We start from the raw sequence: 26,525 nt of genomic DNA on the forward strand, positions 1-26,525 counted from the left end.
TGTTCGCCCTTTGAAGGCATCCACTCCCAAAGTTCCTGTTGAGAAGGGTAGACCTAGTGGTGATTCCAAGAGTACTCCAGTTGCAAACCGTCCAGAGAAAGATAATACATATCTGACCGCAATGAAGGTGACTCAAAATGGTAAACTCCCACCTAAGAACGAAAAAACCGATATGTTTACTCTGCCCTACCCTGTTTATAACATTGATTACAACATTGTGGATGATCTTAAGAAATCTCGAGCTAATATCACATACTTCGATTTGCTAAAATTAATGCAGCGAAGAGATCTACTCTTGAAAGCTATGAATGAACGGAATTGCAAATATCCAACCATTCCGAGCAGCCAAACCAAGAAGTCGGCATACAGACCTGTTAGTACCCCCAGTATAGCCCAAACACCATCAGCTATGGAAGCCACTCTATCAAAAATGAATCAAACCCCTCAAGATGTCAGTGCAGCCATGATAGGAAGGAAATCAAAATCCATGACTCCACCTTTCCTTATCACATTTGAAATATTCAACATGAACGTACACAATTGCTTGGTAGATTTCGGTGCCTCGTCCACTATTATGCCTCACTGTTGCTAAAAGACTTCATGTGATACCCGAGAAAACTGGAACTCAAATTATGCAATTGGACAGAATGAATGTGAAAGTAATTGGGGAATTGAAAGATGTGTTGATTTGGATGGCTGCTAAACCATAGTACACACAAGTCATTGACATAGTGGTAGTCGACATACCTAAGGCTTATGGAATGCTGCTTAGTAGGGGCTAGTCAGCAAAACTGAATGGATATTTCTCAACTGATTGGTCCCGTCTCTTGTTGCCTCAGAAGGGAAAAGGTGATATGCTGAGAGTTGATCAAGAAAGATACATGAAGTATGTGGTGACGAAACTAAACGGCCCCAATGAACCTGTAACGTTTACCAAATCTATCCTTGGGAATTATAGTTTCGATGTTTGTACCATCGAAACCTGTTTCGGAGAATTCCATGTAGAGATAGTTGAAGAAACTGTGACAAACACACAGTTGGAAGCTCTCCCTCGTAGTCCAACTAATGAGCCACCCTGTAATATAGTAGATGATAGAACCACTTTCATAGGAAGCAGTTCATTTAATGTAACATTATATTCTGTTTTTTGGACACTCTACTTTGATGGCTCTAACTGCCTTGAAGGTGTAGGTGCTGGGAGAATTCTCATTGACCTGCAAGGGAACCAATATCTGATGGCCAGCCGGTTGGAGTTCGTGTGCACCAACAACATGGCAGAATATGAAGGCTTGTTGCAGGGCCTGAAAAAAGCCATTGATATGAAGGTAAAAAATCTTAAAGTTTTTGGTGACTCACACATAATTGTGGACCAGGTAAGGAAAAGGATACATTGTAATTCGCCACACCTGGTAAGATACCAACATGAGGTATGGAGCTAATTGACACTTTTGATTCTTTTAATATCACATATATACCTCGAGGGCAAAACTGAGATGCCGATATGATGGCTAGTATGGCTTCAAAACTTTTGCCTGACCTTAGATTAAACAAGAATAAATATTATGTTGAATTTATTTTCAGACCATCCGTACCTGATAACATCTCAAATTGGTAGGTATTTGAAGGTGACGAGCAAACCCTTGAGTTCCTGCATTGCAATAAGACATTCAAAAATGCACTCATTAATGAAAAAGAGCATGATAGGCTTATGAATGAGATTGAAGATGAGGAAAAATATCAGGCCACTATAATTCCCAAGTTAGTTGTCAAGATGGAGCACTTGTATGACCTGCATGATAAATTTAAGAAGCCGACTAACTGCAAAATGCATAGCTCATCCATGAAGTATGAATCCGTCAACCTTGGAACCAAAGAAGACCCAAATATTGTTAATTTGGGCTTGGGATGCTCTCCACAAGAAAAGGCTGCATTTGTTAAGCTGTTTAAAGAGTACAAGGACGTATTTGCATGGACATATGGTGACTTAAAAACCTTCGATACCAGCATTATGCAACATGTGATTCCGTTGGAGAAGGATGTTAAGCCATACCAACAAAATCTTCGCAAGATGCATCCAAGCTTAGAACTGTTGGTGAAGAAAGAATTAAACAAAATGTTGGACACCAAAATCATTTTCCCTGTCAGTCACACCCGTTGGGTAGCCAATCTCGTGCTAGTAAGAAAGAAAAATGGAGACATCAGGTTATGTATCGATTTCAAAAACCTGAACAAAGCATCGCAAGAATATAACTATCCTGTGCCTTCTATGGAATGAATTCTTCAATGCGTTTCTAGGTATGAAATGTTGCCCCTATTGGATGGTTTTTCGGGATATAATCAAGTGTTGGTATTGAATGAAGATCAGCTTAAGAAAACCTTCAACACTAAATGGGGCACTTACGCATACCGTAAAATTCCGTTTGGACTTATTAATGCAGGCGCCACATTTCAGAAAGCTATGGACATAACTTTCTAAGGATTGATTGACAGATCAATAGTAGCGTACATGGATGACATTACTATGTATTCATATCGCAAAAGGGATCATATTTATCTCCTGCAACAGATTTTCGAAAGAGGCTGAAGATACGGAATATCATTGAATCCCAAGAAGAGCATCTTCACAGTTATGGAAGGGAAACTACTGGGTCATATCCTCTCTAAAGAAGGGATTGTTTTGATCCTGAAAGAATAGAGACCATCATGATAATACAACCTCCTGCAATTAAAAAGGCAATGCAATCTTTCTTCGGGAAATTAATTTGGTTAGGAAATTCATTTCAGGTTTCGCAGAAATAGTGTGTTCCATGCAACTAATGACGAAGAAAGACGTTGTGTATAGGTGGAGTGATGAAGCTAAGAAATCGTTTCAGCAAATTAAGGAGGCCATCGCAGAAGCTCCTACGTTGGTTAGCCCCGATTTTGACAAGGGATTCCTCTTGTACACTTTCGCTTCTGATGTTTCATATGCCACAATATTCACCCAAAAAAATTATGATGGCAACGAAGTCCCTATTTCTTATATGATCTCTAATCTCCAGGGAGCAAAACTGAACTATGCAGACATGGAGAAACAAGGTTTTGTAGTTTTTAAATCCGTAAAACATTTCCGCCCTTATTTATTAAAGGCCAAGACTAAAGTAATCGTTCCCCACCCTACTGTAAGAGCCCTCTTCGTGCAGAAAGAAATGGGTGAATAGAGAGGGAATTGGATAACCACCCTTCAAGAATACGACCTCGAGATTAAGCCGACAAAAATAGTTCGAGGGCAGGGATTGTGTGAGCTCACAGCAGAAGCCTTGGTTGATAAAGAAGGGGCGTCTGAAGAACCAGAAGCGTAGAACATAGAGAATGCACAAGTAGAATTTGGGGAGGAGCCCCTATGGATTAATGAGATGCTGATGTGTGAGCGCGAAACGTCGGAAGTCTCTTTAGACCCTGAGTCATGGTACTATGACATATGCTTTTATTTAACATAGGGATCATGTCCTGAGCACATGGATGCATCACGAAGGAGAGCGCTCAGATTGAAATCTAATCAGTATCAACTGTCCAATGACACATTATATAGAAAAAATTATGATGGAGTCTGGCTGAGGTGTTTGGAAAAGGATGATGCCAATCATGTCTTGAAAGAAATGCCCATGACCCAGCAGGTGGTCACTATGGAGGAGAGACCACTGGTCACAAAATATTAAGAGCTGGATATTATTGGTCCACAGTGTTCAGAGACTTGCATGCCTATGCTCGGAAATGCAAGGTATGTCAAATTTCTGTAGGATGAGAAAGAAAGCCAACCATTCCCCTCAGGCTTGTTATGATTTATCACCTGTTTCGGCAATGGGGCCTCGATGTCATAGGTGAGATCACTCCAAACTCTTCACAGCAACATATGTATATACTCACAGTAACTGACTACTTCACCAGATGGACCGAAGCCATCCCACTTCAGAAGGTTAACGAAGACGAGGTAATATCTTTTATTGAGAAATTTATTATCAATAGGTTTGGCATCCTTGACGCTCTCATATTTGATAATGCTTCTTACTTTTCATCACTAAATTTGACTGAATTTGCTATCGATAAATCAATTCGCATAAGGTATGCATCAAACTATTACCCCCAGAGAAATGGAGTTGCAGAGTCCTCAAATAAAAATCTCATCCGCATAATTCGTAAATCTGTCACCGAAAACCAGAGGAATTGGCACAACACTCTAACAAACACCCTTTGGGCCGATAGGGTCACCCTAAAGGTGGCATTAGGAAACTCCCCATACTTCCTCATCTACGGACAGGAAGCCATCTTGCCTCCTAATGTTACCCTTCCCTCTTTACAGCTCTCCCAAGCTTTGAGAGGGACCCCTTCAGCCTTACTTCAAAAAAGGATCAACCAACTAGTGAGGTTGGAGGAATTGAGAGATAAAGCCAGAAATAAATTTAGAAATCACCAAATGATTGTGAAGAGATGGTTTGATCATCATCTGGTAGGAGATAAAGATTACCAAGTAGGAGAGCTAGTCTTGAAATGGGACAAGCTGAGTGAGCCAAAAGGTAAGCACATGAAATTCCAACACTTATGGCTGGGTCCGTTCCAAGTTGAGGAAAAAATTGGTTAGGGAACTTACAGATTGAAAACTTTACAGGGAGAAATTGAAAAAATCCCTGTTAATGACCAAGATCTTAAGAGATACTTCTAGTAGCCACCTCATGGTGGTTACCTCCTGAGTAGGTTAGGATTCATTTTATTTTTGCTGTTAGCTTAAGTTATATTTTCGTCCTGTCCATTCTTTTTTTTTTTTTTTTTTTCGTAAAGTTTATTTTCCTTATGTTTTGAATTTCATCCCTTTTCAGCCAACTGATTTCGGTCTTTTAGTATCGTTTTCACCTTTATAACTCTCTTCAGATTGCCCTCATTCCCCACCTTCAGCTTTTTCCTCCCTCAGTAACCTGCTGATGAGTTTGCCAATCCTAAATTCATCGTTACCCTGCAAATCAAGAAAACTTTCAATGAGCCTATCAGAACTGGAAAATCAACGGTGAAATTCAAATCAAAGCCACTCATTGGCCTCTGTTGGGAACTAGGTAGGGTCTGTTGATAACCTGGATACCCGAAGAATGTAGGGGCATCTTTATAAAACGAAAAATGTGTAACCACAACTGGATTGGCATGGCAGAACGCTGCATTTTAAAATCCCATCCAGACCTAGCCTATACTTGTCTATGAGGTTTGCAGTCATTCTCCATTGGTTCCATCCACCACAATAAAATTTCCAATATCTGTCATCTACAAGTAAACCTCCTTTCATGGGCTAAGCTCACTATCATTTATGCTGTGGCAAATCCAATTGTGCTCTAGTCCTTGTGCCTGAAACTGGAAGGACTTATTTAAAAGAAAATGAAATGTCAAGTCCTTGCGCCAATCTGGAAGGACAGGTTGTTTGGGAAGTTGGTTGGAGTAGGGACTATTGCTGGACTCAGAGTACCGGTTGACATAGCAAGCCCAAACTTGCTTAAGCGGTTTAAAAATATGGCATGATCCATGACTGCGCTACATTTGATCATACGAAAGTATAGCACTAAAAAATTTCTTACATAAAGTGAAAATAAACATATCTACATCAAGTTTGATGAGCGATAAAGAGTTGAGGTACACACCTAAACAGGGATTGACAGACCAGTGATGGCCCTGAAAGGATTTTGAAAGTAGAAAATAGGTAAAGGAAGGTCAATAAATCCCATAATACTACCATTGGAGAATGTATGTCAAAACCCTATCATTAAGTAGAAGCTATTTTTCTTTATCCCGCCTGAAGCGATTAATGCTGAAGTGGAACCCATGCCCGTCCATCTATACAGTTTTCATTTCAAGTTTATCTTAACACCCTGATGTTATATTGATCCAAGGTTTATTTCGTAACAAAGATAACTGGTTCGCCCAGAGGTTCGCCATTTGTTGTGGCCACAACCACCACCTATTAAAACTTGCTCTGGTAGAAAATTTGAATGGCTCCCCTAGAAGTTTGATCTTTCATTTCTCTGAATGATAACTCTCCGAATGATCTGTTTTTATCACAGGGATTTTAACTCTTTGCCAAGTCAAATCTTCAATTCTTAATGGTTAATACCCCCTAAATAAACCTTTGTGGCATGATTCATTTATAACCCAGTCTAGCCCTTCATTCATATCCTTCATCAAGAATTTTTAATCCTCATAAACCTTCATGGTGCTCTATGCCCACACATATAACCAACCCCCACTCTTTACTATGGGTGTATATGGACTCAACCCTAAAAACCTTGTATCGTGTCCTTATTTCTATATTGATGTTTTGATAATAGAAATACTATATAAATACGCATAACTTACCCTTTTCGCGCTTCCTCGGTCTTTACACATCTCTTGATGCATGCCTTCACCTCTTATCGCAATCGGCCTTTTCAACGTTGATACATAAAGCACACTGCGATACACCGGACCCGCTGGGATTATTAAACATAACACAGATCTTTTTCGGGTCGGCTTCCCCAATCACAAATCGCAATCGGCAAAGTTCAGGGCTATACGTAAGGCGTAGTGCGATATGGCAGACCCGTTGGGATTATTAACCGCAACATATATATATTTCGGGTTCGGCCTATCGCAAATCACAATCGGCGGAGCCCAAGGCTTATACATAAGGCACGATGCGATGAGCGGACCCACCGAGATTATTAACCACAGCACATATATAGCTCGGGTCCGACCTATCGCAAATTGCAATCGGTGGAGCCTAAGACTTATACATAAGGCGCGATGTGATGAGCGGACCCAACGATGATTATAGATCTGGGTGTATAGTATTTGAAGCCTGGCGTTATGGTTCGGCTGCGGGTTTTCCTATGTATACCCATGTATTTAGGTAAAGTGTTGTGGTCCGGGTTTTTAAAATAAAATCCGATAGATTGAATGGTCTGCTTTTGAAGCATTGTCAAAGCGATCCCTGAATAAAAATGAATATTATGGGCAATGAGAATACATGTTACAACAGGTTTAGTGGCTTAATAATTATAGTTGCTCTGTTTGCGAGATTAAATAGAAACTATGGCTGAATGCAATGTTTGTTTGTGGGCATGTCTGGCATATTTCTCATAATCATAGCTAATATGAACTATTTTTGCAGGTGAGTTCGAGTGGACTCGGTAATGGATAAATGTGATTTATATCAAGACAACACCTTTGCACCACCGATGTCGATATTGCAAAAAGACATACTCTGCAAGAAAGGGATGCAAACCGCCATAGTGCATAATGGAGGCACGCTTTATGTCAAAAAGAAGCACTCATGATAGCACTGATCCATCAAGATGTTATTACCTCCAAACACACCTTAAATCATGCTAGATGTGGGATGTTGAGTGCAGAGTCTTCAACCTTCAGGAAATAATAGGGAATAACATCTGCTCCATACAGGTGCAAAGGGAACAACATGTAGTCACACTCTTTTAATTGACATCCTTTCATTTCCCCGAGAAAATAAAAACGGCCCAACAAATGTAGCCTCAATGTGTCAGAAGTTTGACGGACCATTCTACATCCATACATTTTAATTTGTATATTGAATAAGCTAGGAAGATGGAGGGTCAGGGGGATACAAGGGGTCAGTTTCTTCCTGCATAAGTATTACCCCGGAGATGGAGGGAGGAATTTTTTTGGGCAGAACAACTTTTGATTTATTGTGCTAATAAAGAAGACTGTTTGGATCAAGAAGGAGCCTTTTCAGATTTATTTTCCTCTTCGTTCATGTGTTTAGAATCAGGGTGTTTTTGCTGGCATAAATATAAATGTGTTTTCTTTTGTGCATATTGATAACAGACAGTTCATGACTATTCTTGGTTATTCAAATATAATTTGTTACCATGGTTAATTCATGAAAGGTTGCTGATTTGAAACCTTGTTAAACATCAGTTGCACGTTTTATTTGTATGGAAAGGAATGTGTATTCCTATATGCGTAATTAGATTGCAATTAAGATTTAATATAGCCTTGATCATTTGTGAACCAGTAATTGATTCGTTTGGACTTGGAATCTATATATGATGTTTAACCTCTTTTTGTTATGCTCTTGCAAGATAGATTAGAATAGTTAGGGCTAGCATAAGTAGTTAGAATTAGTGTAGATAGGATTTGATACATGTAGGCTAGCTGTTTCTTTTGTTGATTTAATTGAAGTCTTCCTCCAAGAATAAATCTTTCAACATCTATAACAGTTTACAGGATCCTTTAAAACCTGTTGGAACTAGCCAATCCAAACGAAAGCGGATCTAATTGGGGTTTCTGATCGGGTTAGTTCCCCTTGTTGGCATAGCGAAAATTTGCCGTGTCAACAATAACCAATATGAAAGCACACATGCATACATTATGGTAGCATTAGTTAGCCATTACAACCAACAAAGGAATGCATGATAATTTGTACCACAGGTGAGAAACTTCCCATTAATGATGATGCAAATCTAAATAAAAGTATTGTAGGTCCACCAAAAGCTAGTGATGGAATGTAGTATGCTATTATCATCTCCAACATAGACTCTTAACCTCACCACAACTCATCCTAATAACTTCCAAGAGCAATAGTGCTCCAAGTTCTGTATTAACAGTTATCCCTATGCTAACTTAATTCAATTTCTAAAAGCCCACCTATCACTTAGAGACATGAGGATATATTTATAAAAATGGTCCAGTGAATCTTCACCTTCCCCTTACTCTTCAATTACTTCATAACCTATTAGGTTTCCTCTCGAAACTTTCACTTGTATTGATATTGATCTTTACAATTCATATGGACTTTTACATGATTTTAGTATTTTCTTAATTATAAAATATTAAAATAAATGTGATGGATTAGGTCATTTGTTGTGACTGCTCCATATGTCCATGAAGGGTCAATTACTTTGCTATGCTTTCTTCTCTTTGGATTTGAATGAGTGTCAAGGTGCTTGATTTGCCCAAACCTTGCCATGCATAGTGTATAACAACAAATGTACACCTTTCCTCAGAAAGGCTTAATACGAGCCGCGCATGGGACAACCAAATACCTTGATTTGTTTGGCTTCTCTGAGTGATCTTCATACTGATTTGAGGACCCATTGCATACGAAAATATATGTACGGTAGGTTTTACACCTTTCATCAAAATATTAACTTAACTTTCTGGAATAAACCTTTCCCATGAATAAGCAAGACAGAATAACCTAGTTACTCAGACACATCTCCTAGATACTGCTTCCTTTTGTATCAGTTCTTCTACTTCACTAGATGTTTTCATATTATGGGGAGCCTTTCAACTATGTTGTGGGTTGGGATATTCACATAGACTAAAATTAGAACAAAACCGAGTGAAATCGAAAAGTGTCTGGTGTGAATAAGTCTCTAGCATGTTTGTTCAGGTCAGCAAAATAATCCTCTCAATGTTGTAGACTACACGTATGGTATTTAGAATGAAAACTATTTAAAACCGCCAAACCACCATGCCCAATTGTAGCAGATTTTAGTTCCCCACAATATTGACATATCTGTTGATGGTTCACAAACATTCTTTCACAATAATGGAATGACTTGGTCCATATTTTATTTTCCAAGAGAAGTGCTTGAAATTTTTTCAACAAACTTGTATACTGCTTCTGCCAATACTAAATCATCCCTCATATTATCTTCTTCAGGCTAGAAGCAAATTAGACATGTGACCTTGAGATCTTTTGTCTTGTAGATACAAAAAGAAATAAATAGTAAACTAGAAAAGTAGCCGTCATGATTTATCTTGTTTAGAAACATCAATGGGATGAGAATCCAAACATTTCCATCCTCTATGAAAGGGATGAGAACGTCCATTCACAAAGAAGAACCAGCTCCATGCTTAGTCGTGTATCAACACGTACTTAAACAATTGAAGGCATAAAACTCATTTGCCTGCTCTTTAATATCCCTCATCAAGTTTGTATGTTAGGTCCCTATAATACTAGTGATTCCCCCATTACTATTGTCGTTTTATCCCTTATCGCTATTGTTGTACCCCTATTGTCCCCATATTGTTATTATTGTGCCCCATAGAATCCCTTTATTGTTATTTTTGTGCCTTTATATTATTATTGTTAGGTTGGCTTGGTTATATTGTGACCCCTTAGACTCCTATATATAGAAATGAGGTTTTTTCATTTGAATTATCCAAGAATTTTCCATTTGTGTAATGTAAAGGAGGTTTCCCCCTCAAAGAGGCTGAATTGTAAGGCGATGATCTATCTTTTCTATCTTTTTGTGAGCTGGTTTCATAACATTTGCTATCAGAGCTTTGGATTCTAGGGTTTCGTTGCTCCAAACAGGTCATCATGGAATTTTCACTATAATTTTTTTTTCTGCAATGTTTCAGAATTGAAAAAAACACATTTGAGACTAAATCGTGCTAAACCTTGGGTCCGAATTTTAGATTTTTTCTCATTATATTTTCGGATATATGATATGAGGAAGTTAGGGTTTTTGGAAGCTCCATAATTTCATCTAAAATAGGTCATTGTGGAATTTTTTCTATAACTCTTTCGCTACGAAGTTTCAAAAGCTAAAAAAAACCCATTTGAGAAGAAATCGGGCTGAACCTTGGTGCTGAATTTTAGATCTAGTCTCGCTATATTTTCGGAGATACAATCTGAGGAAGTTAGGGTTTTTGCAGACCCCCGAATTACATTCCAAACAGGTCGCCTTGGGAAAATCGTCATAACTTTCACTCTGAGTATCAGATTGAATTTTCCTAAGAAGTTGCAAAAATAGGACAGACTGTAGTCTTTTTGGGTATCATTTTTAGAACCTAAGGTTGAAACAGTGACTCGCGGGACGTCATACAAGTGCGATCTACCAAACCAGTCTATACTTGGGTCATCGTGGGAGATTTGGTATAACTCTTCATTGGAGAATCCAATCTTGATCAGACTTGCAGGGTTAGAAAGATTACTCAGAGGGTTACCGAAGGAAGAAATTGTAGACCTGGGAGATTCAAAATTACAGAGATACAGATTCAATATCGAGCTTTGACAAAGTGAAAAAAGGTGTGTAGTTTTTTTAAAAATTTTGCATAAGCTTGGTTTGAAAAATTAGTTTGAAGGAATTCAAAAGGCATAGTGAAGCCTTATTATCGGTAATTTATGTCGCGAAGAAAGAAAATGGAAACACCTAGTAAGCAACCTGAAAGCTCTAGCATGACTCATGAAGAAGAGGAAGAAATGTAGCATGATATATCAAAATTACAAGACCAAGTGCAACAAATTTCACTCGCACAAAAAGTAATAGAAAATAAGATGGATGGTTTAAAGAAATACGTAGAAGCTAAGATGGATGGTTTAAAGAAAGGCATGGAAGCTAATATGGATGGTTTAAAGAAAGGCATAGAAGCTAAGATGAATGATGTGGAAGCTAAGATGGATGGCATGGAAGCTAAGATGGACGACGTGGAAGCTAAGATGGATGGCGTGGAAGCTAAGATGGATGATTTAAAGAAAGGCATGGAAGATTTGAAGACAGATTTGAAGACAAATTTGACAAAGTTTCTATAAGAAATGCTTACTAATGGCGAAAGGGTAGTACAGGAAACTCATGATGAGAACAAAATAAATTTTAGTCATGATTTCATAGATTTTAACCTTGGATCAAAGAACCACCATGTTTCAAAGATCGATACAAGGAAGTTTGATGGCAAGGATCCTGGAACATGGATACAATAGATGGAGCAATTTTTTGATCTCCATAATGTGCAAAACACACAAAAGGTATGCATTGCAACTTTATATTTGGAACCAAATCAGTTTGTATGGTATCAATGGCTTTGCTCTTGTAAACAAATTGTCACTTGGGTTATTTTTACGGATGAAATGATAGCACATTATGAAGATACAAAAAGAAACACTTTTTTTAGCCAATTGATAAATCTCAAACAAAAGGGTTTAGTGATGGAGCACATTGAGGACTTCCAAAAATTGAATGTAAGGGTAAAATATAGAGCATAGGATTGATGCGTTCATAGGGAATTTAAAAGATAACATCAAACATGAGGCTCTCCATTAGGAACCAGATTCATTGGAGAAGGCATTCAGGTTGGCAAGAAAAATGGAAAGCAAAATTATGGCAACAAGGAAGCCTACCACTCACAATCATAAAGATGGAAGTTTTGTTGCCCCTAGCCATCCACAACCTACAAGGTTGACACCATAAAAATTGGAAGAAAAAAGAGCAAAAGGGATTTGTTACAGTTGTGATAGAAAATACACTAAAGGTCATAAGTGTGCCGAGAAGAAATTATTTTACATAGATTGTAAAGAGGAGGAAGAAAAGGAACAAGAAATGTCAAAAGAAGAGGATATACACTAGGAACAAACCCTAGAAAAATAAGAAATGGATCTGACCATATCTTTTAATGCATTGGTTGGAATTACCACTCCTCAAACTATTAAGATAGAAGGGTATATCAAGAAGAAAAAGGTAACAGTGTTGATTAATTCTGGAAGTACCCATAATTTTATTCATTGTAAGATAACCAAGTAATTGAATTGCTTCCTATATCCTACACCAGAGTGTCAAGTGATGGTTGCAAGTGTAGGAACCATAAATTGCTCAGGAAAGTGCCATAATATCAAACTATCCATGGGAGAATATGTATTGAATAGCCCAATGCTTTCCATTCCAATGGGTGGTGATGATGTTGTACTAGGATTCCAATGGCTACAATCCTTGGGTACAATAGCTTTTAATTTTCAAGAACGCTTCATGAAATTCTCTTCATAAGGAAAGGAAGTTGAATTAAGGGGTATCACAGGGAAACTGGGAAAGATAATAATCTCTAATGGAATGACAAAGCTTCTAAAGAAAGAACAACGAGGCATAATTGCACAATTATGTTCACTAGAGGTTCCCACATTGAAATCATCCATTTCTACATATCTCCAATAAGTCTTGGACAATCATTCTAAGGTATTTGAGACTACCAAAGGCCTCCCACCTATTCATGATCATGATCATGCTATTAATTTGATTCCAGGAAGTGTTCCTCCAAACATCAGGCCTTACAGATATCCTTATGTCCAAAAGAGTGAAATTGAACGTATGGTTGCAGAAATGCTAGAGGCTGGTATAATTCAACCTAGTCAAAGTTCTTTCTCTGCTCCAGTAGTATTGGTTCACAAGAAGGATGGATCATGGCGCATGTGTCCAAATTATAGGGAGCTCAAAAAGCTCACTATTAAAGATAAATTTCCCATTCCTGTCATTGATGAATTATTGGATGAATTGCATGGATAAATTTACTTCACCAAGTTGGATCTTCGTTCAGGATATCATCAAATTAGAATGAAGACTGAAGACATTCCAAAAACAACATTTAGAACTCATGAGGGTCATTATGAATTTTTGGTCATGCCTTTTGTCCTTACTAATGCACCTTCTACATTTCAAGGTTTGATGAATTCCATTTTCAAACCCTTCCTTAGAAAATTTGTGTTAGTATTTTTTGATGATATACTAATCTACGACAAGTCTTGGAAGGATCATGTCCAACATGTTGACATGGTGCTCAAACTATTGGAGGAGAAACAATTATATGCAAAAATCTCCAATGTTTCTTTGGAGTATAAGAGGTGGAATATCTGGGTCATATTGTATCTCATGAAGGTGTTAAGGTAGACCCTAGCAAAATTAAAACCATTAAGGAATGGAAAATCCCCACATCCATAAAGCATCTACAAGGATTTCTCAGGTTGACAGGGTATTATTGCAAGTTTTTTAAGATATATGGGAGAATAGCAGCACCTCTAACAACATTATTGAAGAAAGATGCATTTTCATGGACTCTAGAAGCAACGAAGGCCTTTGAACATATTAAAGAGGAAATGTGCCAAGCACCAGTCTTAGCTACACCGGACTTCACAAAAACCTTTATTGTGGAATGTGATGCCTTAGGAAATGGAATTGGTGCTGTTTTAATGCAAGAAGAAAGACCCATTGCTTTCGAAAGTCATCCAATCAAAGGAAAGTATTTACACAAAGCTATTTATGAGAAGGAAATGTTGGCAATACTACATGCACTTAAGAAATGGTGACCCTACCTAATGGGAAGACACTTCAAGGTAAAAATAGATCATGATAGTCTTAAATACTTTTTCGAACAAATATTATCTTCAAAAGAGCAGAAAAAATGGGTCACAAAGATGTTGGGTTATGACTTTGAAATCATCTACAAAAAAGGGAAGCAAAGTGTTGTGGCAGATGCACTCTCAAGAAAGGATGAGGATGTGGAAGCATTTCTTTGCGCCATTTCTATTATCCAACCAGATTGGATAAACGAAGCAAGGGATGAATGGAAAAATGATGAGGAAGTGTGGGCGCTCATTCAAAAGATACAACAAGATCCCAGTACATATGATACATTTAGTTGGAAAAATGATTCGTTATGGTACAAGGATTGGTTATACCTATGTAAGAATTCCAAACCCAAACAAAATATTCTTAGGGAATTGCACACCACTCCCTTAGGAGGGCACTCATGATTTATAAAAACCTACCACAGGGTTAAGAAGGATTTTTTTTTTTGGATAGCCTTAAATCGGATATTCAAAATTTTGTGGCGGAATGTTTGGTTTTCCAAAAAAATAAAGTTGAAACAATTAAGACCCCACGACTATTACAACCTTTATCCATTCCAAGCCAACGTTGGGAGGAGGTTTCAATGGATTTTATCACAGGTTTACCCAAGTCTGAAGGAAAGAGTGTTATCATGGTGGTAGTTGACAAACTTACCAAGTATGCACACTTTTGTGCATTATCTCATCCATTTAAAGCGAGTACAGTTTCTATTGCATTTATGGAAACAATTCAAAAGCTACATGGAAACCCAAAGATTATTGTAAGTGACAGAGATCCCATTTTCACTGGAATTTTTTGGACAGAATTATTTTCTTTTCTTGGTACTCAGTTAGCTCATAGCTCATCTTATCATCCTCAATCTGATGGGAAAACTGAGATAGTAAAAGAATGTTTGGAAGGATATCTTCGTTGCTTTGTATTTGATAAACATACACAATTGGTCAAATGGTTTCCTCTGGCTGAATCGTGGTATAACACTTCCTTCCATACTACAAAAAAAATGATCCCATTTATGGCACTTTATGGATATCATCCACCATCCATCACATCATATTTAAGAGAAAATTCTAAGGTTCAAGCAGTGGAAGATCACATCGAGCATCAACAACAAGTTCTCCAACTCTTAAAGGATAACCTCACCTTGGCATAGAATAGAATGAAACAGTAGGCATATCAACATCGCAGTGAAAGAAGTTTTGAGGTAGGTGATCAGGTATTCCTATGGATACAACCATATAAACAAATGTCCCTCAAACAATCTAAGAAGGATAATAAATTATCACCAAAGTATTATGGTTCATACAAGGTGTTGCAAAACATAGGTACTATGGCATACAAATTGGAGCTTCTTGTAGCTTCGCGAGTGCACCCAGTTTTCCATGTTTTATGCTTAAAGAAGGTTATAGGTGACAAGATTCCAGTTCAAACAATATTGCTAGAACTTGATGAGGAAGGAAAAATCATATTGGAACCTGAAGCAGTCAAAGAAACAAGAACTCGACAACTACGAAATCGATCAATTTTAGAGTATCTCATCAAGTAGAAGAACTTACCCGTTGAAGATTCCACATGGGAGGATGAATATTTTTATACAGAAGCATCCAGAACTACTCAAGCGTTGAGGACAACACTTTTTTGAAGGAGAGGGGCATGTTAGGTCCCTATAATACTAGTGATTCGCCCATTACTATTGTCGTTGTATCCCTTATTGTTATTTGTTGTGCCCTTATTGTCCCCATATTGTTATTATTGTGCCCCATAGAATCCCTATATTGTTATTTTTGTGCCTTTATATTATTATTGTTAGGTCGACTTGGTTATATTGTGACCTCTTAGACTCCTATATATAGAAAGGAGGTTTTGTCATTTGAATCATCCTAGAATTCATTTATGTAATGTAAAGGAGGTTGTCCCTCGAAGAGGCTGAATTATAAGGCGTTGATCTATCTTTTCTATATTTTTGTGAGCTGGTTTCATAACATTGTAAATGATCAAATTAAAAAATTATTAATACAACATGCCTTGGGAGAGTAATTTTCTGACTCGATCCGAGTCAATAAAACTTGTTGAAGCTTACCTAGAAATGCAACTTCAACAATGTAAAATATTGGTGTATGCTTTTCAGTGGAGCTTCAATGATTGACATCTATTTTTTGGGATGGTAATTATGCTATTTTAATTGGGATAACACTCCTATATCATTAGAATCTCGTACAATTTTCCTTTTGTCTTCATTATCTGTATAGCCCTTTTGAGAAAGATATTGAATCATAGGATATTTAACTAGCCCTCTCATAGTTGTGATCTGACTAACTGTGAGGATGCCATAGTCCTTTTCCGATGGTTTTCTCAACAGTGTTTCTCCAACACTTGATGATTAGATATTCTTAGATATAGCATTAAATTCCTGTGGCATATTTCTTCCAGAAATTCTTAAGAGACGTTGTCCAACATAGGTAATAAAAGTGATTTGCAATGGATTTTGTAGATCCATCCCTCATTATGAGATCTAATTGCTTCTTATTGGTATTTGGAGTAATTAACATTTAATCAAGAAAGAAATGCTTAAAAATATGAAACTAAATCACACAAATTAACACAAGGAATTATGTGGTAAAACCTTGACAGTGTGTCAAGGAAACCTTCACAGGGCAAGGGATTGGAATTCTTATTGTTCAAAATGACTCTCCAAGTTACAACAATCCTCTTGGGCAATCACCAATTAATACGGCTATTTCGTTACATAACTTCATTTCGTTATAAAAACTGACTGAATAGTGAAATATTTAACCAGATAATTACGCCATTTACATTAATTGTTATCATTTTTCAACAATCTCCACCTTGACAACAATTTTCCTAATCTATTGCCCATGACCATTCATCATCTCTTTTGCAAGCTAAGAGAAGTCAAATACCATCACAACTTCTCCACTGAAACTAGCTTCGTGAATTGTTTGCATGATTCTCTTGTGTATAAAGCTTCTTGAGAGCTACTTTTCCACCATTGATCACATGTCTTACAAAAGGTACCTTACATCAGTGTGATTAGTCTTGCTATGATAAGTTGGATTTGTAGCCAAATGGATAGCACTCTGACTGTCATAGAATACATTCACTCCCTCCTACGTTCTTCCAATCTCATCAAGTAGACCTTTCAACCAGATTGCCTCTTTACAGGCATTTGAAGAAGTTATATACTCTTCTTCAATAGTAGACAAAGCAACTGTTTCTTGAAGCTTTGACATCCAGCTAATTGCTCCGCCTACAAGAGTAAAGACATATCCTGTTTTAGATCTCCTCTTGTCCAAATCACCTACATAATCAACATCCACATATCTACAGACTAAACCTTCACTACCATTAAAGATGATACAATGGTCACTTGTGCTTCTTAAATACACAACACCCATTTCACTGCTTGCTAATGTTCTTCTCCTAGATTTACCATGAACCTGCTGACAACTCCAACTGCATGTGAAATGTCAAGTCTTGTAGATACCATCACATACATTAAGTTTCCTACTGCATTTTCATATGGTACACGAGACATATATTTCTTTTCTTCATTAGCTCTAGGACTCAAAACCAAAGAAAGCTTAAAATGGGAAGCTAATGGAACATTAATAGGTTTGACATTGTTCATACCGAACTTTTCAAGTACTTTCTCCACATACTTTTGCTGTGATAACCAAAACTTTCCATTTTTTCTGTCTCTATTATATATTTTTTGTTGCTCAAGGTTCCTTCATATCAAATGTCCTAGAGAGTTGAGCCTTTAACCTGTTGATATCTTCCATGCTTTTGATCACAATAAGCATATAGTCAACATATAGGACCAAGATAATGAATATGCCATTGACACTTTTAAAGTACACACAATGATCACATTCACTTCTAGTAAAGTCCATGCTCACCATGAATGAGTCAAACTTCTTATACCATTGCTTGGGATACTGCCTTAGGGCATACAATGATTTATTGAGTTTGCAATCTAATTTTCTATTGCGACCTTGTAAAAAACCTTCTGGTTGTTCCATATAAATCTCTTCATCCCAATCTCCATGAAGAAAATTTGTTTTAACATCTATTTGTTCTAACTCAAGATCAAGTAATGTAGTTAGTGCTAATACAGTTTGAATATAAACAAGTTTTACAACTGGTGAAAAAATATCATGAAAGTCAATAACTTCAACCTGACAATACCCTTTTTCTATCAGTCTTGCTTTCTACCTTTCGATACTTCCATTAAAATTTGACTTCAATTTGAAAACCCATTTGCATTCAACAACAATTCTCCCTTCAGGAAGTTATACAAGATCCTAGGTTTTGTTCTTGGCTAAGGAATCCATTTCTTCATCCATAACCTTTTTCCACTTTTCACTATCTACATCATCCACTACTTCCTGATAACAAGAAGGTTCCTCATCTTCAGTAATCAATGCAATAGCTGAAGCATAATCTTCATACCTTTTGGGTGTTCTTATCTCCCTTGTAGACCTCCTTAGAGTGAATGGTTGTTGAACTAGTTCCTGAACTTCTACAATTTCCTTTGCATCTTCTTCACCCTTTTCTTCAGACGTCTCTCCTTCCTTTTGACTTTTCAAAAACGGTTTAGCTTCCAACTAAATTTGTTGATTCAACAACACTTGTTCCTGTTCAACTTTTACAACATATGATTTTATAAAAGAGGATTCATCAAATGTTACATCTCGACTAATAACTATTTTCTGTGAAGAAGGATCCCACAACTTGTATCATTTCATTGCATAGTCATACCTAACAAAGATATAACATTTTTCTTTTGGGTCTAACTTTGAACGCTAATTCTTTGGAATAAGAGCATAACCATTACAACAAAAAATTCTTAAATGTGAATAATCACAAGACTGACCCGACCAAAATTCTTCAGGAATTTTACAATTAATGGCAACTGAAGGTGATCTGTTTACCAAATAACAAGCAGTAAACACTGCTTTTGTCCATAACTCCTTCTAGAGGTTAGCATTGTTGATCATGCTTCTGGATCTTTCCATAAGAGTTTGATTCATAAGTTCAACAATGCCATTTTGCTGAGGAGTATTAACAACAATTTTATGTCTAATAATCCCTTCATCCTTGCAATATTGTTCAAATTCGAAGGAAGTAAATTCATCGCCATTGTCAGTTCTTAAACATTTAATTGATTTTCTTGTTTTCTTTTCCACTATAACTTTAAATTGTTTAAAACCATTAAATACATCAGCTTTTATTTTCAACATATAAACCCATAATTTCCTAGAGAAATCATCAATAAATGTTACGAAGTATAATGCACCTCCATAGGATACAGTAGGAGATGGTCCTGAAAGATCCGAATGAACATAGTCCAAAATTCCTTTACTATTATGACTTCCGGTTTTAAATTTCTGTTTACATTGTTTTCCATATAATAATGTTTACAAAAATATAATCTCAAGGATTTCAAATTAGGAAGCAATTTGCAATTCATCAGTACCTAAAAACCCTTCTCACTCATGTGACCCAGCTGTTGATGCCATATGCAAGTATCTTCTTCTTCCTTCTCAGATACAGTCGCTACCTCACTGACCTGAGTACTTCCTTTGAGTCTGTAAAGGTTTCTGATCTTCTCTGCCTTCATAACAACCAGAGCGCCCTTTGAAACTTTTAGCACTCCATGTTGACCTATAAACTTGTAACCTTCTGAGTCCAATACTCCCAAAGAAATCAAATTCTTTCTCAACTCAGGTACATGTTTGACGTCAATCAATGTTCTAACTATATTATCATCCATTTTAATTTTGACATTTCCTATCCCAACATTCTAACAAGATACATTATTACTCATAAACACATAGCTACCATTCAAAAATTCATATGAAGTGAACTAATTTCTTTTCAGACTCATGTGATGAGAAGCACTAGAATGTAACAACCAATTTTCATAATTATGAGAAACATTTCAAATAGACAAAACTTCATCTACCATATCTAATTCAATAGATAAAACTTCATCAATCATACCTTACTCAACTTGGGTTGCTTCCTTCTTTGGGTTTTTAACGAACTCCTTTATTTTCCAACAATCTTTCTTGAGATGCCCTATTTTGTTGCAGTACCATCATTTAGCTTTACATTTCATACCTTTTGATTTTGATCTGGAAGAAATTCTTTTTTTCTCCCCTCTTTCCTTGGACTGACCTCTTGCTACCATGGCTTATGGTGTAGAAGTTTCAATGTTGGACTTCCTTTGTACTTCTTCGTATAACAAAGCTCCCACAACGGAATCAAATTCCAAAGATTCATTGTGCTCAAGATGATATAAATGAAAAAGTGATCGCAAGACTCGGGCACGGAACATAACAAGGGAATAACTTTATATTCTTATTCAAATCTAACATTCATATATGACAACTGGAAAATAAGTCTATTAAATACATTTAAATGTTCAACAATTTTAGTACCCTCCTTCATCTGAAGGCTATACATTTGTCTCTTCAAACAAATTTTTTTGGTTAAATATTTGGTCATATACAGTGTTTCCAATTTTACCCACAAACCTACTGTTTAGGTTTCTTCAACAATGTTCAAGAGAACTTCATCTGTTAGGTTCAACTTGATGGCACTGAGAGCTCGTGCGTCCAAGTCCTCCTAATCCAAATCTGTCATGCCAATAGGTTTCTTTTTAACCTCATCTAATTCTTTGTGCAACCCTTGTTGCACCAACAAATCCCTTACTTTTAGTTTCCACAATGCAAAATTATTCTTATTAGTGAACTTCTCCACCTCAAACTTAGCATTAGTCATTTTAGCCATTTCTTCCTACACGGTTCTTTCAAAATATATTAAGGATTGTGTTCCTTCAAAAATTTTGCTAGAGTTTCATTTCTTCTTTTAACTAGGGTTTTATATTCCTTTTATATGTTTGAATTAAGGGTTTCTTTTATGAAAACACCTGATTCATTTTTTCAAAATAACCATAAAACTTTTGATAAAATGAAAAAAAAATAAAATTAAACAGTCTTCTGAAAAGCTTCATAAAACCCCATCTATTATTTTTTTAACAATTTTTCTGAGAATTTGTTTCTTTCCCACAGAAAAACCCTACTTCAAACTTATTTCCAAAAAAATGTCTCCAGAAAAACAATCTTCATAAGAAAACCCCTAGAAAATAAATTTTCACCTCTTTCTTCCACAGTGAAAAGTGAAAATTATTTTGTAAAATTAATGAGGTAATTTTTTTTTATATCTCTATTCTTTGTGTGTCAACAACCACCTCCGCGCGAAGAATCAAGGGTTTTGTTGTGTTTTTCCACTATGGATAGCATTGTGAACTCATTGTTGATGTGGCATCCTCGAACCTTGAAGCAAATTCCATGAATAATTTTTTTTGGCTGCAACACCCAACTCTTGGTAGGTCCTACAAAAAAATATGTTATGACAGTGAGGCTGGCCCCCCAAAAACATGGCTGGCAGTTGGACTGTAGATGACTCTCTAAATGGTGGCTTAGTGTCAGTTGTAACACATCTTCAGACAGGCAATGACACAGGCGTTCAGTCAGAACTTCGATGACGTTGACATTCGACCAGAGGCTTTGTTCTTGACTCTGCTACAACTTGGATCAATGACGACTCTGTCATGCCAGTTCGGTTCTTTTGGCAGCGACTTCAAGCTGTGCTCCTCTCTATGCAGGGAACAGATCCAGACAACAGTCTTCTTAACATCAATGATGGATCAATGATATGGCAACTTGGATCGAAACTTAAAAAAATATTGACCATGAAAAAGTGATATAGACTTCAACTAACATATAACTTCTACCTTTCAATTTTAAAATGGCAGCGGCTCCACTCAGGCTCCACACACACAATGTCTAAAAAAAAATCTCTGTGATGGGATGATAAGTAGACAGACTTTAATAGACAAACTCTAATAGACAGTCTCTAATCTCACGATCCTCACAACTAGACTCTTCGCGTTCTCACTATGATACCACTTGCTGGTATTTTGAGTCATTAATATTGAATCAAGAAAGAAATGTATAAAAATAGGAAATTGAATCACACAAATTAACACACAGAATTACAACAAATCTCTCAAACAATAACCAATTAATATGTGCTATTTCATTACATAACTTCCTTTCTTTATAAAAATTGACTAAACGATGAAATAAAATTACATTAATTTGATCATTTTTCAATAATTTATTAGAGCCAAGTTAGATGTAAATCTCCTAAGTATAAAAAACTTCAGCAAATAATCTGAGACTATTAGCTCCAAATTATTTAAATCGCCAATTAAAATCTCGCACCAATTTTGGTCCATTTCCCAAATATTTTTATATTATCTCACTTCCAACAACATGCGGAAATGTTGAGAATGTTGAGCCTTTGCCAGTAGTGTTTTGCCTGTACCAGGTTTACCCTATAGAATGGCCCCTTTTGGAGGCTTGATATCGATATTCTCATGTGATTCAAGCTGGCTAAGAGGAAGCCCGACAATTTGTTTTGTCGCCTGAATTTGAAAATTTATACCAATGATGTTAGTGCAAGTTGACTGGGTCTATATTGGAATTCAGGTCTGCAGGTTTATGCGCAAGTTGATTTTCATGAACCTTTATGCAAGTTTTAATTGATCATCATTTTAAAGGTGAACCATGACATTTTATCTCTCTCGATACCAGTTTTTGCATACCGAATCATTCTATAGTATGTTTGTAAGCTACAAAAATGGATTCTTAATCACAAATAATTTGTTTTAATTTCACAGATAAGTTCAAACAAAACGAAATTATTTGTAACTATATAATATTTTAAAATATTCATAACTATATAATATAATAAACTAGCATTTTCACCTAATGTTGCAAAGGAAATGCCGTAAGGCATAGTGTGTGGAAGAATATTGAAATGTGAATAGGCTTTTGCGGGCTTTTTTGAAAGCAAGGGTTGATGATTTCGAGTTTTAATTTGAGGAAGCCATGCCAACAACCGTTGAAATGGAATGCAAGTAGCCATAAATATGCATTGAACCTGTTTAGAGACCTTTGTTTGTAGTTGGTAAAAATTGTGGAGTTAAAGGTGAAGATAAATGAATGAATCCATGCGAACAACAACCGGGCAACCATATTGATTTGGAAAGGGCTATTTAAGAAATCATTATTCAAATGGGAAATTAAATTAATATGAAGATATACTGAAAACATGTATTATATTCAATAAAATCAATTGATTTTGTCAACAAAATATGTTAAAACCCATTGACAATGAATTGGTTGTGAGGACATAAACTATCAAAATGGTATTGATCTTGAAACATCCCTTTTTAAGTTTGAAATGGAAAACACAAATAGTTGTGAGGACATGAACTATCAAAATGGTATTTGATGTTGAAACATCCTTTTTTAAGTGTGAAATGGAAAATACAAATAGTGTATTGTAACATCCTTTTTAAAGTTTGAAATGGAAAACACAAATAGTTGTGAGGAAACAAACCATGAAAACGGTATTTGATCTTGAAACATCCTTTTTTAAGTTTGAAATGGAAAATACAAATAGTGAATTGTAACAAAAGAGGTTCGAGAAGGAATATAATAGTCTAAAGAACATTGTGCTTGTCATTCCATATTTGAAGTTGTATGAAAACATGGTGGAGGTAGCGAAGACCTGAAGAAGCAGTAATGGACCTGCAAAATGTATATTTTGTTAGAATTAGTAATATGTAAATCAGCTACGGAAATTTATTAGTAATACTTTGCAGGTGAGTTGTGTTAAAATGAATCTGGAATGAATGAAAATGAAGTTACCTTTGCTATGGGGATTTATATATTGTTAGTGGATGATGCATGGTGAATAACGACATATTGAACACCATTGGAGGTTAATGTGTAGCTAGAGATGCAGTCTTTTTGCTTGCCAGTCTACTTGTAGTTATGCAGGTATGTTATTTCCGAGTCCATGTGGCCTGTTGCAAAAGAAAGAAAAGGTTAGAATGAGATGTATAGATAATATAAATACATTCTTATATTTTCTTATTTACTAATATTGATTAAAGTTGGTTGTTGTTGAAAGATATGAAAAGTATGTTATGAAATAGAATGAGGTAAATAAATGGAGGAAACCTTTTGTTGATGTCAAAGTATGGGTTGGAGCAGATTATCTGGAGGCGGCATTGAATGTATAATTTCTTCTGCGAGCAATGTTTTTGTTGTCCTTCATTTTACTATAACGATCGAAACTGAATGTGGGGTTAATCTGGAGATCTTGTAGAGAAGGCACTCTTGAAATAGCTGTGAATGTGAGACCTTGACGTTCTGTTTTTCTAATGTCAATTGTTGCTTTTGGAAGTGCCATACCTTGAGATTTATGTATGGTTAAAGCCCAAGCCATCTTCAGTGGAATTTGTGCACGACCATTTCCTTTTACTGCTGGAATAGGCAAGTGAGTGGGGTTTCTTTCATCCCAAGGAGGCCCAATGTATTTGGGAAAATCTATGACAACAAATGTTGGAATTTGTGGTGGTGCAGTTGATTCTTTGTAAAAGATGGTTACAATTTCTCTGAGGGAACCATTAACAAGTCCAGCTGAAACCCAAAGGTTGGAAGTCAACATAACTTTTTCGCCATTTCATAGTAATACAATTTGCTCAAGTTGCTCGTCTTCAGAGGAAATACTGGAATATGTGTTGTCATCTTCAGCAATGGATCTTGCGATAGGAGTGTTTAGAGATTTCATCATTTGCTTATTATGGACCATTGTTTGAGAATTTGTTGGAAATAGATGCATGGAATCATGGAATGAACATATTTCTTCTTCTGATAAAAAGGAATCTGTGCACGACGTGAGTACGTTGTAGTCGTCGATTGTTGGATTTGCATCTCTAATGTTCTGGAGAATGTTCCTGAAAGTAACCTGTGTGATGTCGTCACCGTGTTGACGAAATATTGTGTCTAATGTGATGACTGTGTTGAAGGTGTTCCATAGTGCGCTTCCGTGGCTCATCCCTGCATATAGAGGTATGTCTTTGACGGGTGGTAGCTGACCAAGATCACCAACCAATATTATGGAACAGCCACTGAAACGAGTGTTCCTTTGGTGGGGAAATGCCTCGCGAAGACGTTCATCAATATGGCTGAGAAGCTTTGGCCCAATGAAGCTCATTTCATCGACTAGTATGTATCTTATATGCCTGAGTTCTTCTTGGAATTTTGCAAGAGCATTACCTTCTAAGGGCATAAGATCCTTTATAGGAAGCTGCAAAGCAGAATGGATTGTCGATGCTTGTATGTTGAAGGCAGCAACCCCTGGAGGGGCGAGGAGCATGATCGGTGAAGGTTCTGGGTTTGCAAGGCATATGAGCATATCTTTGATGCAATTAATAAGGAGGGATTTTCCCGTACCAGCAGTGCCTTGTATTATCATTCTGAGAGCGGGTAAATAATACTTCCTAGCAAAATGATTAGAAATAATATTTAGAGCTTTTCTTTGCATTGGAGATAATGTAGTAAGGGTCGGCAGGATATGTTGATGTGTTTGAAGAATGCGGTGGATGGAGCGGCTATTCTCAATGAATTGTATTGCATTATTTTGTAGATCCAATGGGATAGTGGTATGATTCCAGTTATGGGTGTCATCAAAGCCACGAAGACCAAGCATGTCAAGGTCATTTATGAGAAGCTCATTTGTAGGGTGTAATTGGGAAAGTAATTCCCATTCATTTATTTCCATGGTGTTTGTTGGATTGGTTTCATTTATAGTTGAGGTATCATTTGTGACAGATTCAATATCAGATAGTGTGCAGTGTTGATGCCAAGGATTGTAGAATGGATGAAATGTTTGCCAATTTGCGATGAATTCCGCAGCAGAATCTCCTATATCTTGTATGATATGGCGAAAAGGTTTGTATAGCATAAGTTCAACCCTGCAAAAGTCAGTGTAGCAAGGTTCTGTTGTGGATGGTATAGAGCAGTAACGTGGTATGACCCGAACAATTGCTTTTGTAGGCCTTTGTTTCCATTTGTTTGTTTTGCGACGAGGATCATATGACTAGGATCTAGCCAATTCTATTAGTGATGTGGACTCTAGGGTAGAAGGGTGTTGGATATATGTATCTATGATGTGCAGGGATGTAGTGGAGGTGGTGTTCGTTTGTGGAAGGCGCATAAGAATTTTTTGGTTTACATTTAAAGAAATGAATGGCCGACTACATAATGTTAATGGTAATTTTTGCAGCATATGACAGGTTTCTTGTGCTCCAATTTCACGATCAACAAGGATTTCTACAAGAAATTTTCGAAATGTGGATGTTGCTGGGTCAGCTATGGGTGAAGCCAGGACAATTCTACGTAGCATGTGGTGGAAGCTTTCAGA

This window comes from Pinus tabuliformis, chromosome 9, assembly GCF_031772625.1.
Source record: "Pinus tabuliformis cultivar Carrire ecotype Pingquan chromosome 9, CPIR1, whole genome shotgun sequence".
NCBI lineage: Eukaryota > Viridiplantae > Streptophyta > Pinopsida > Pinales > Pinaceae > Pinus > Pinus tabuliformis.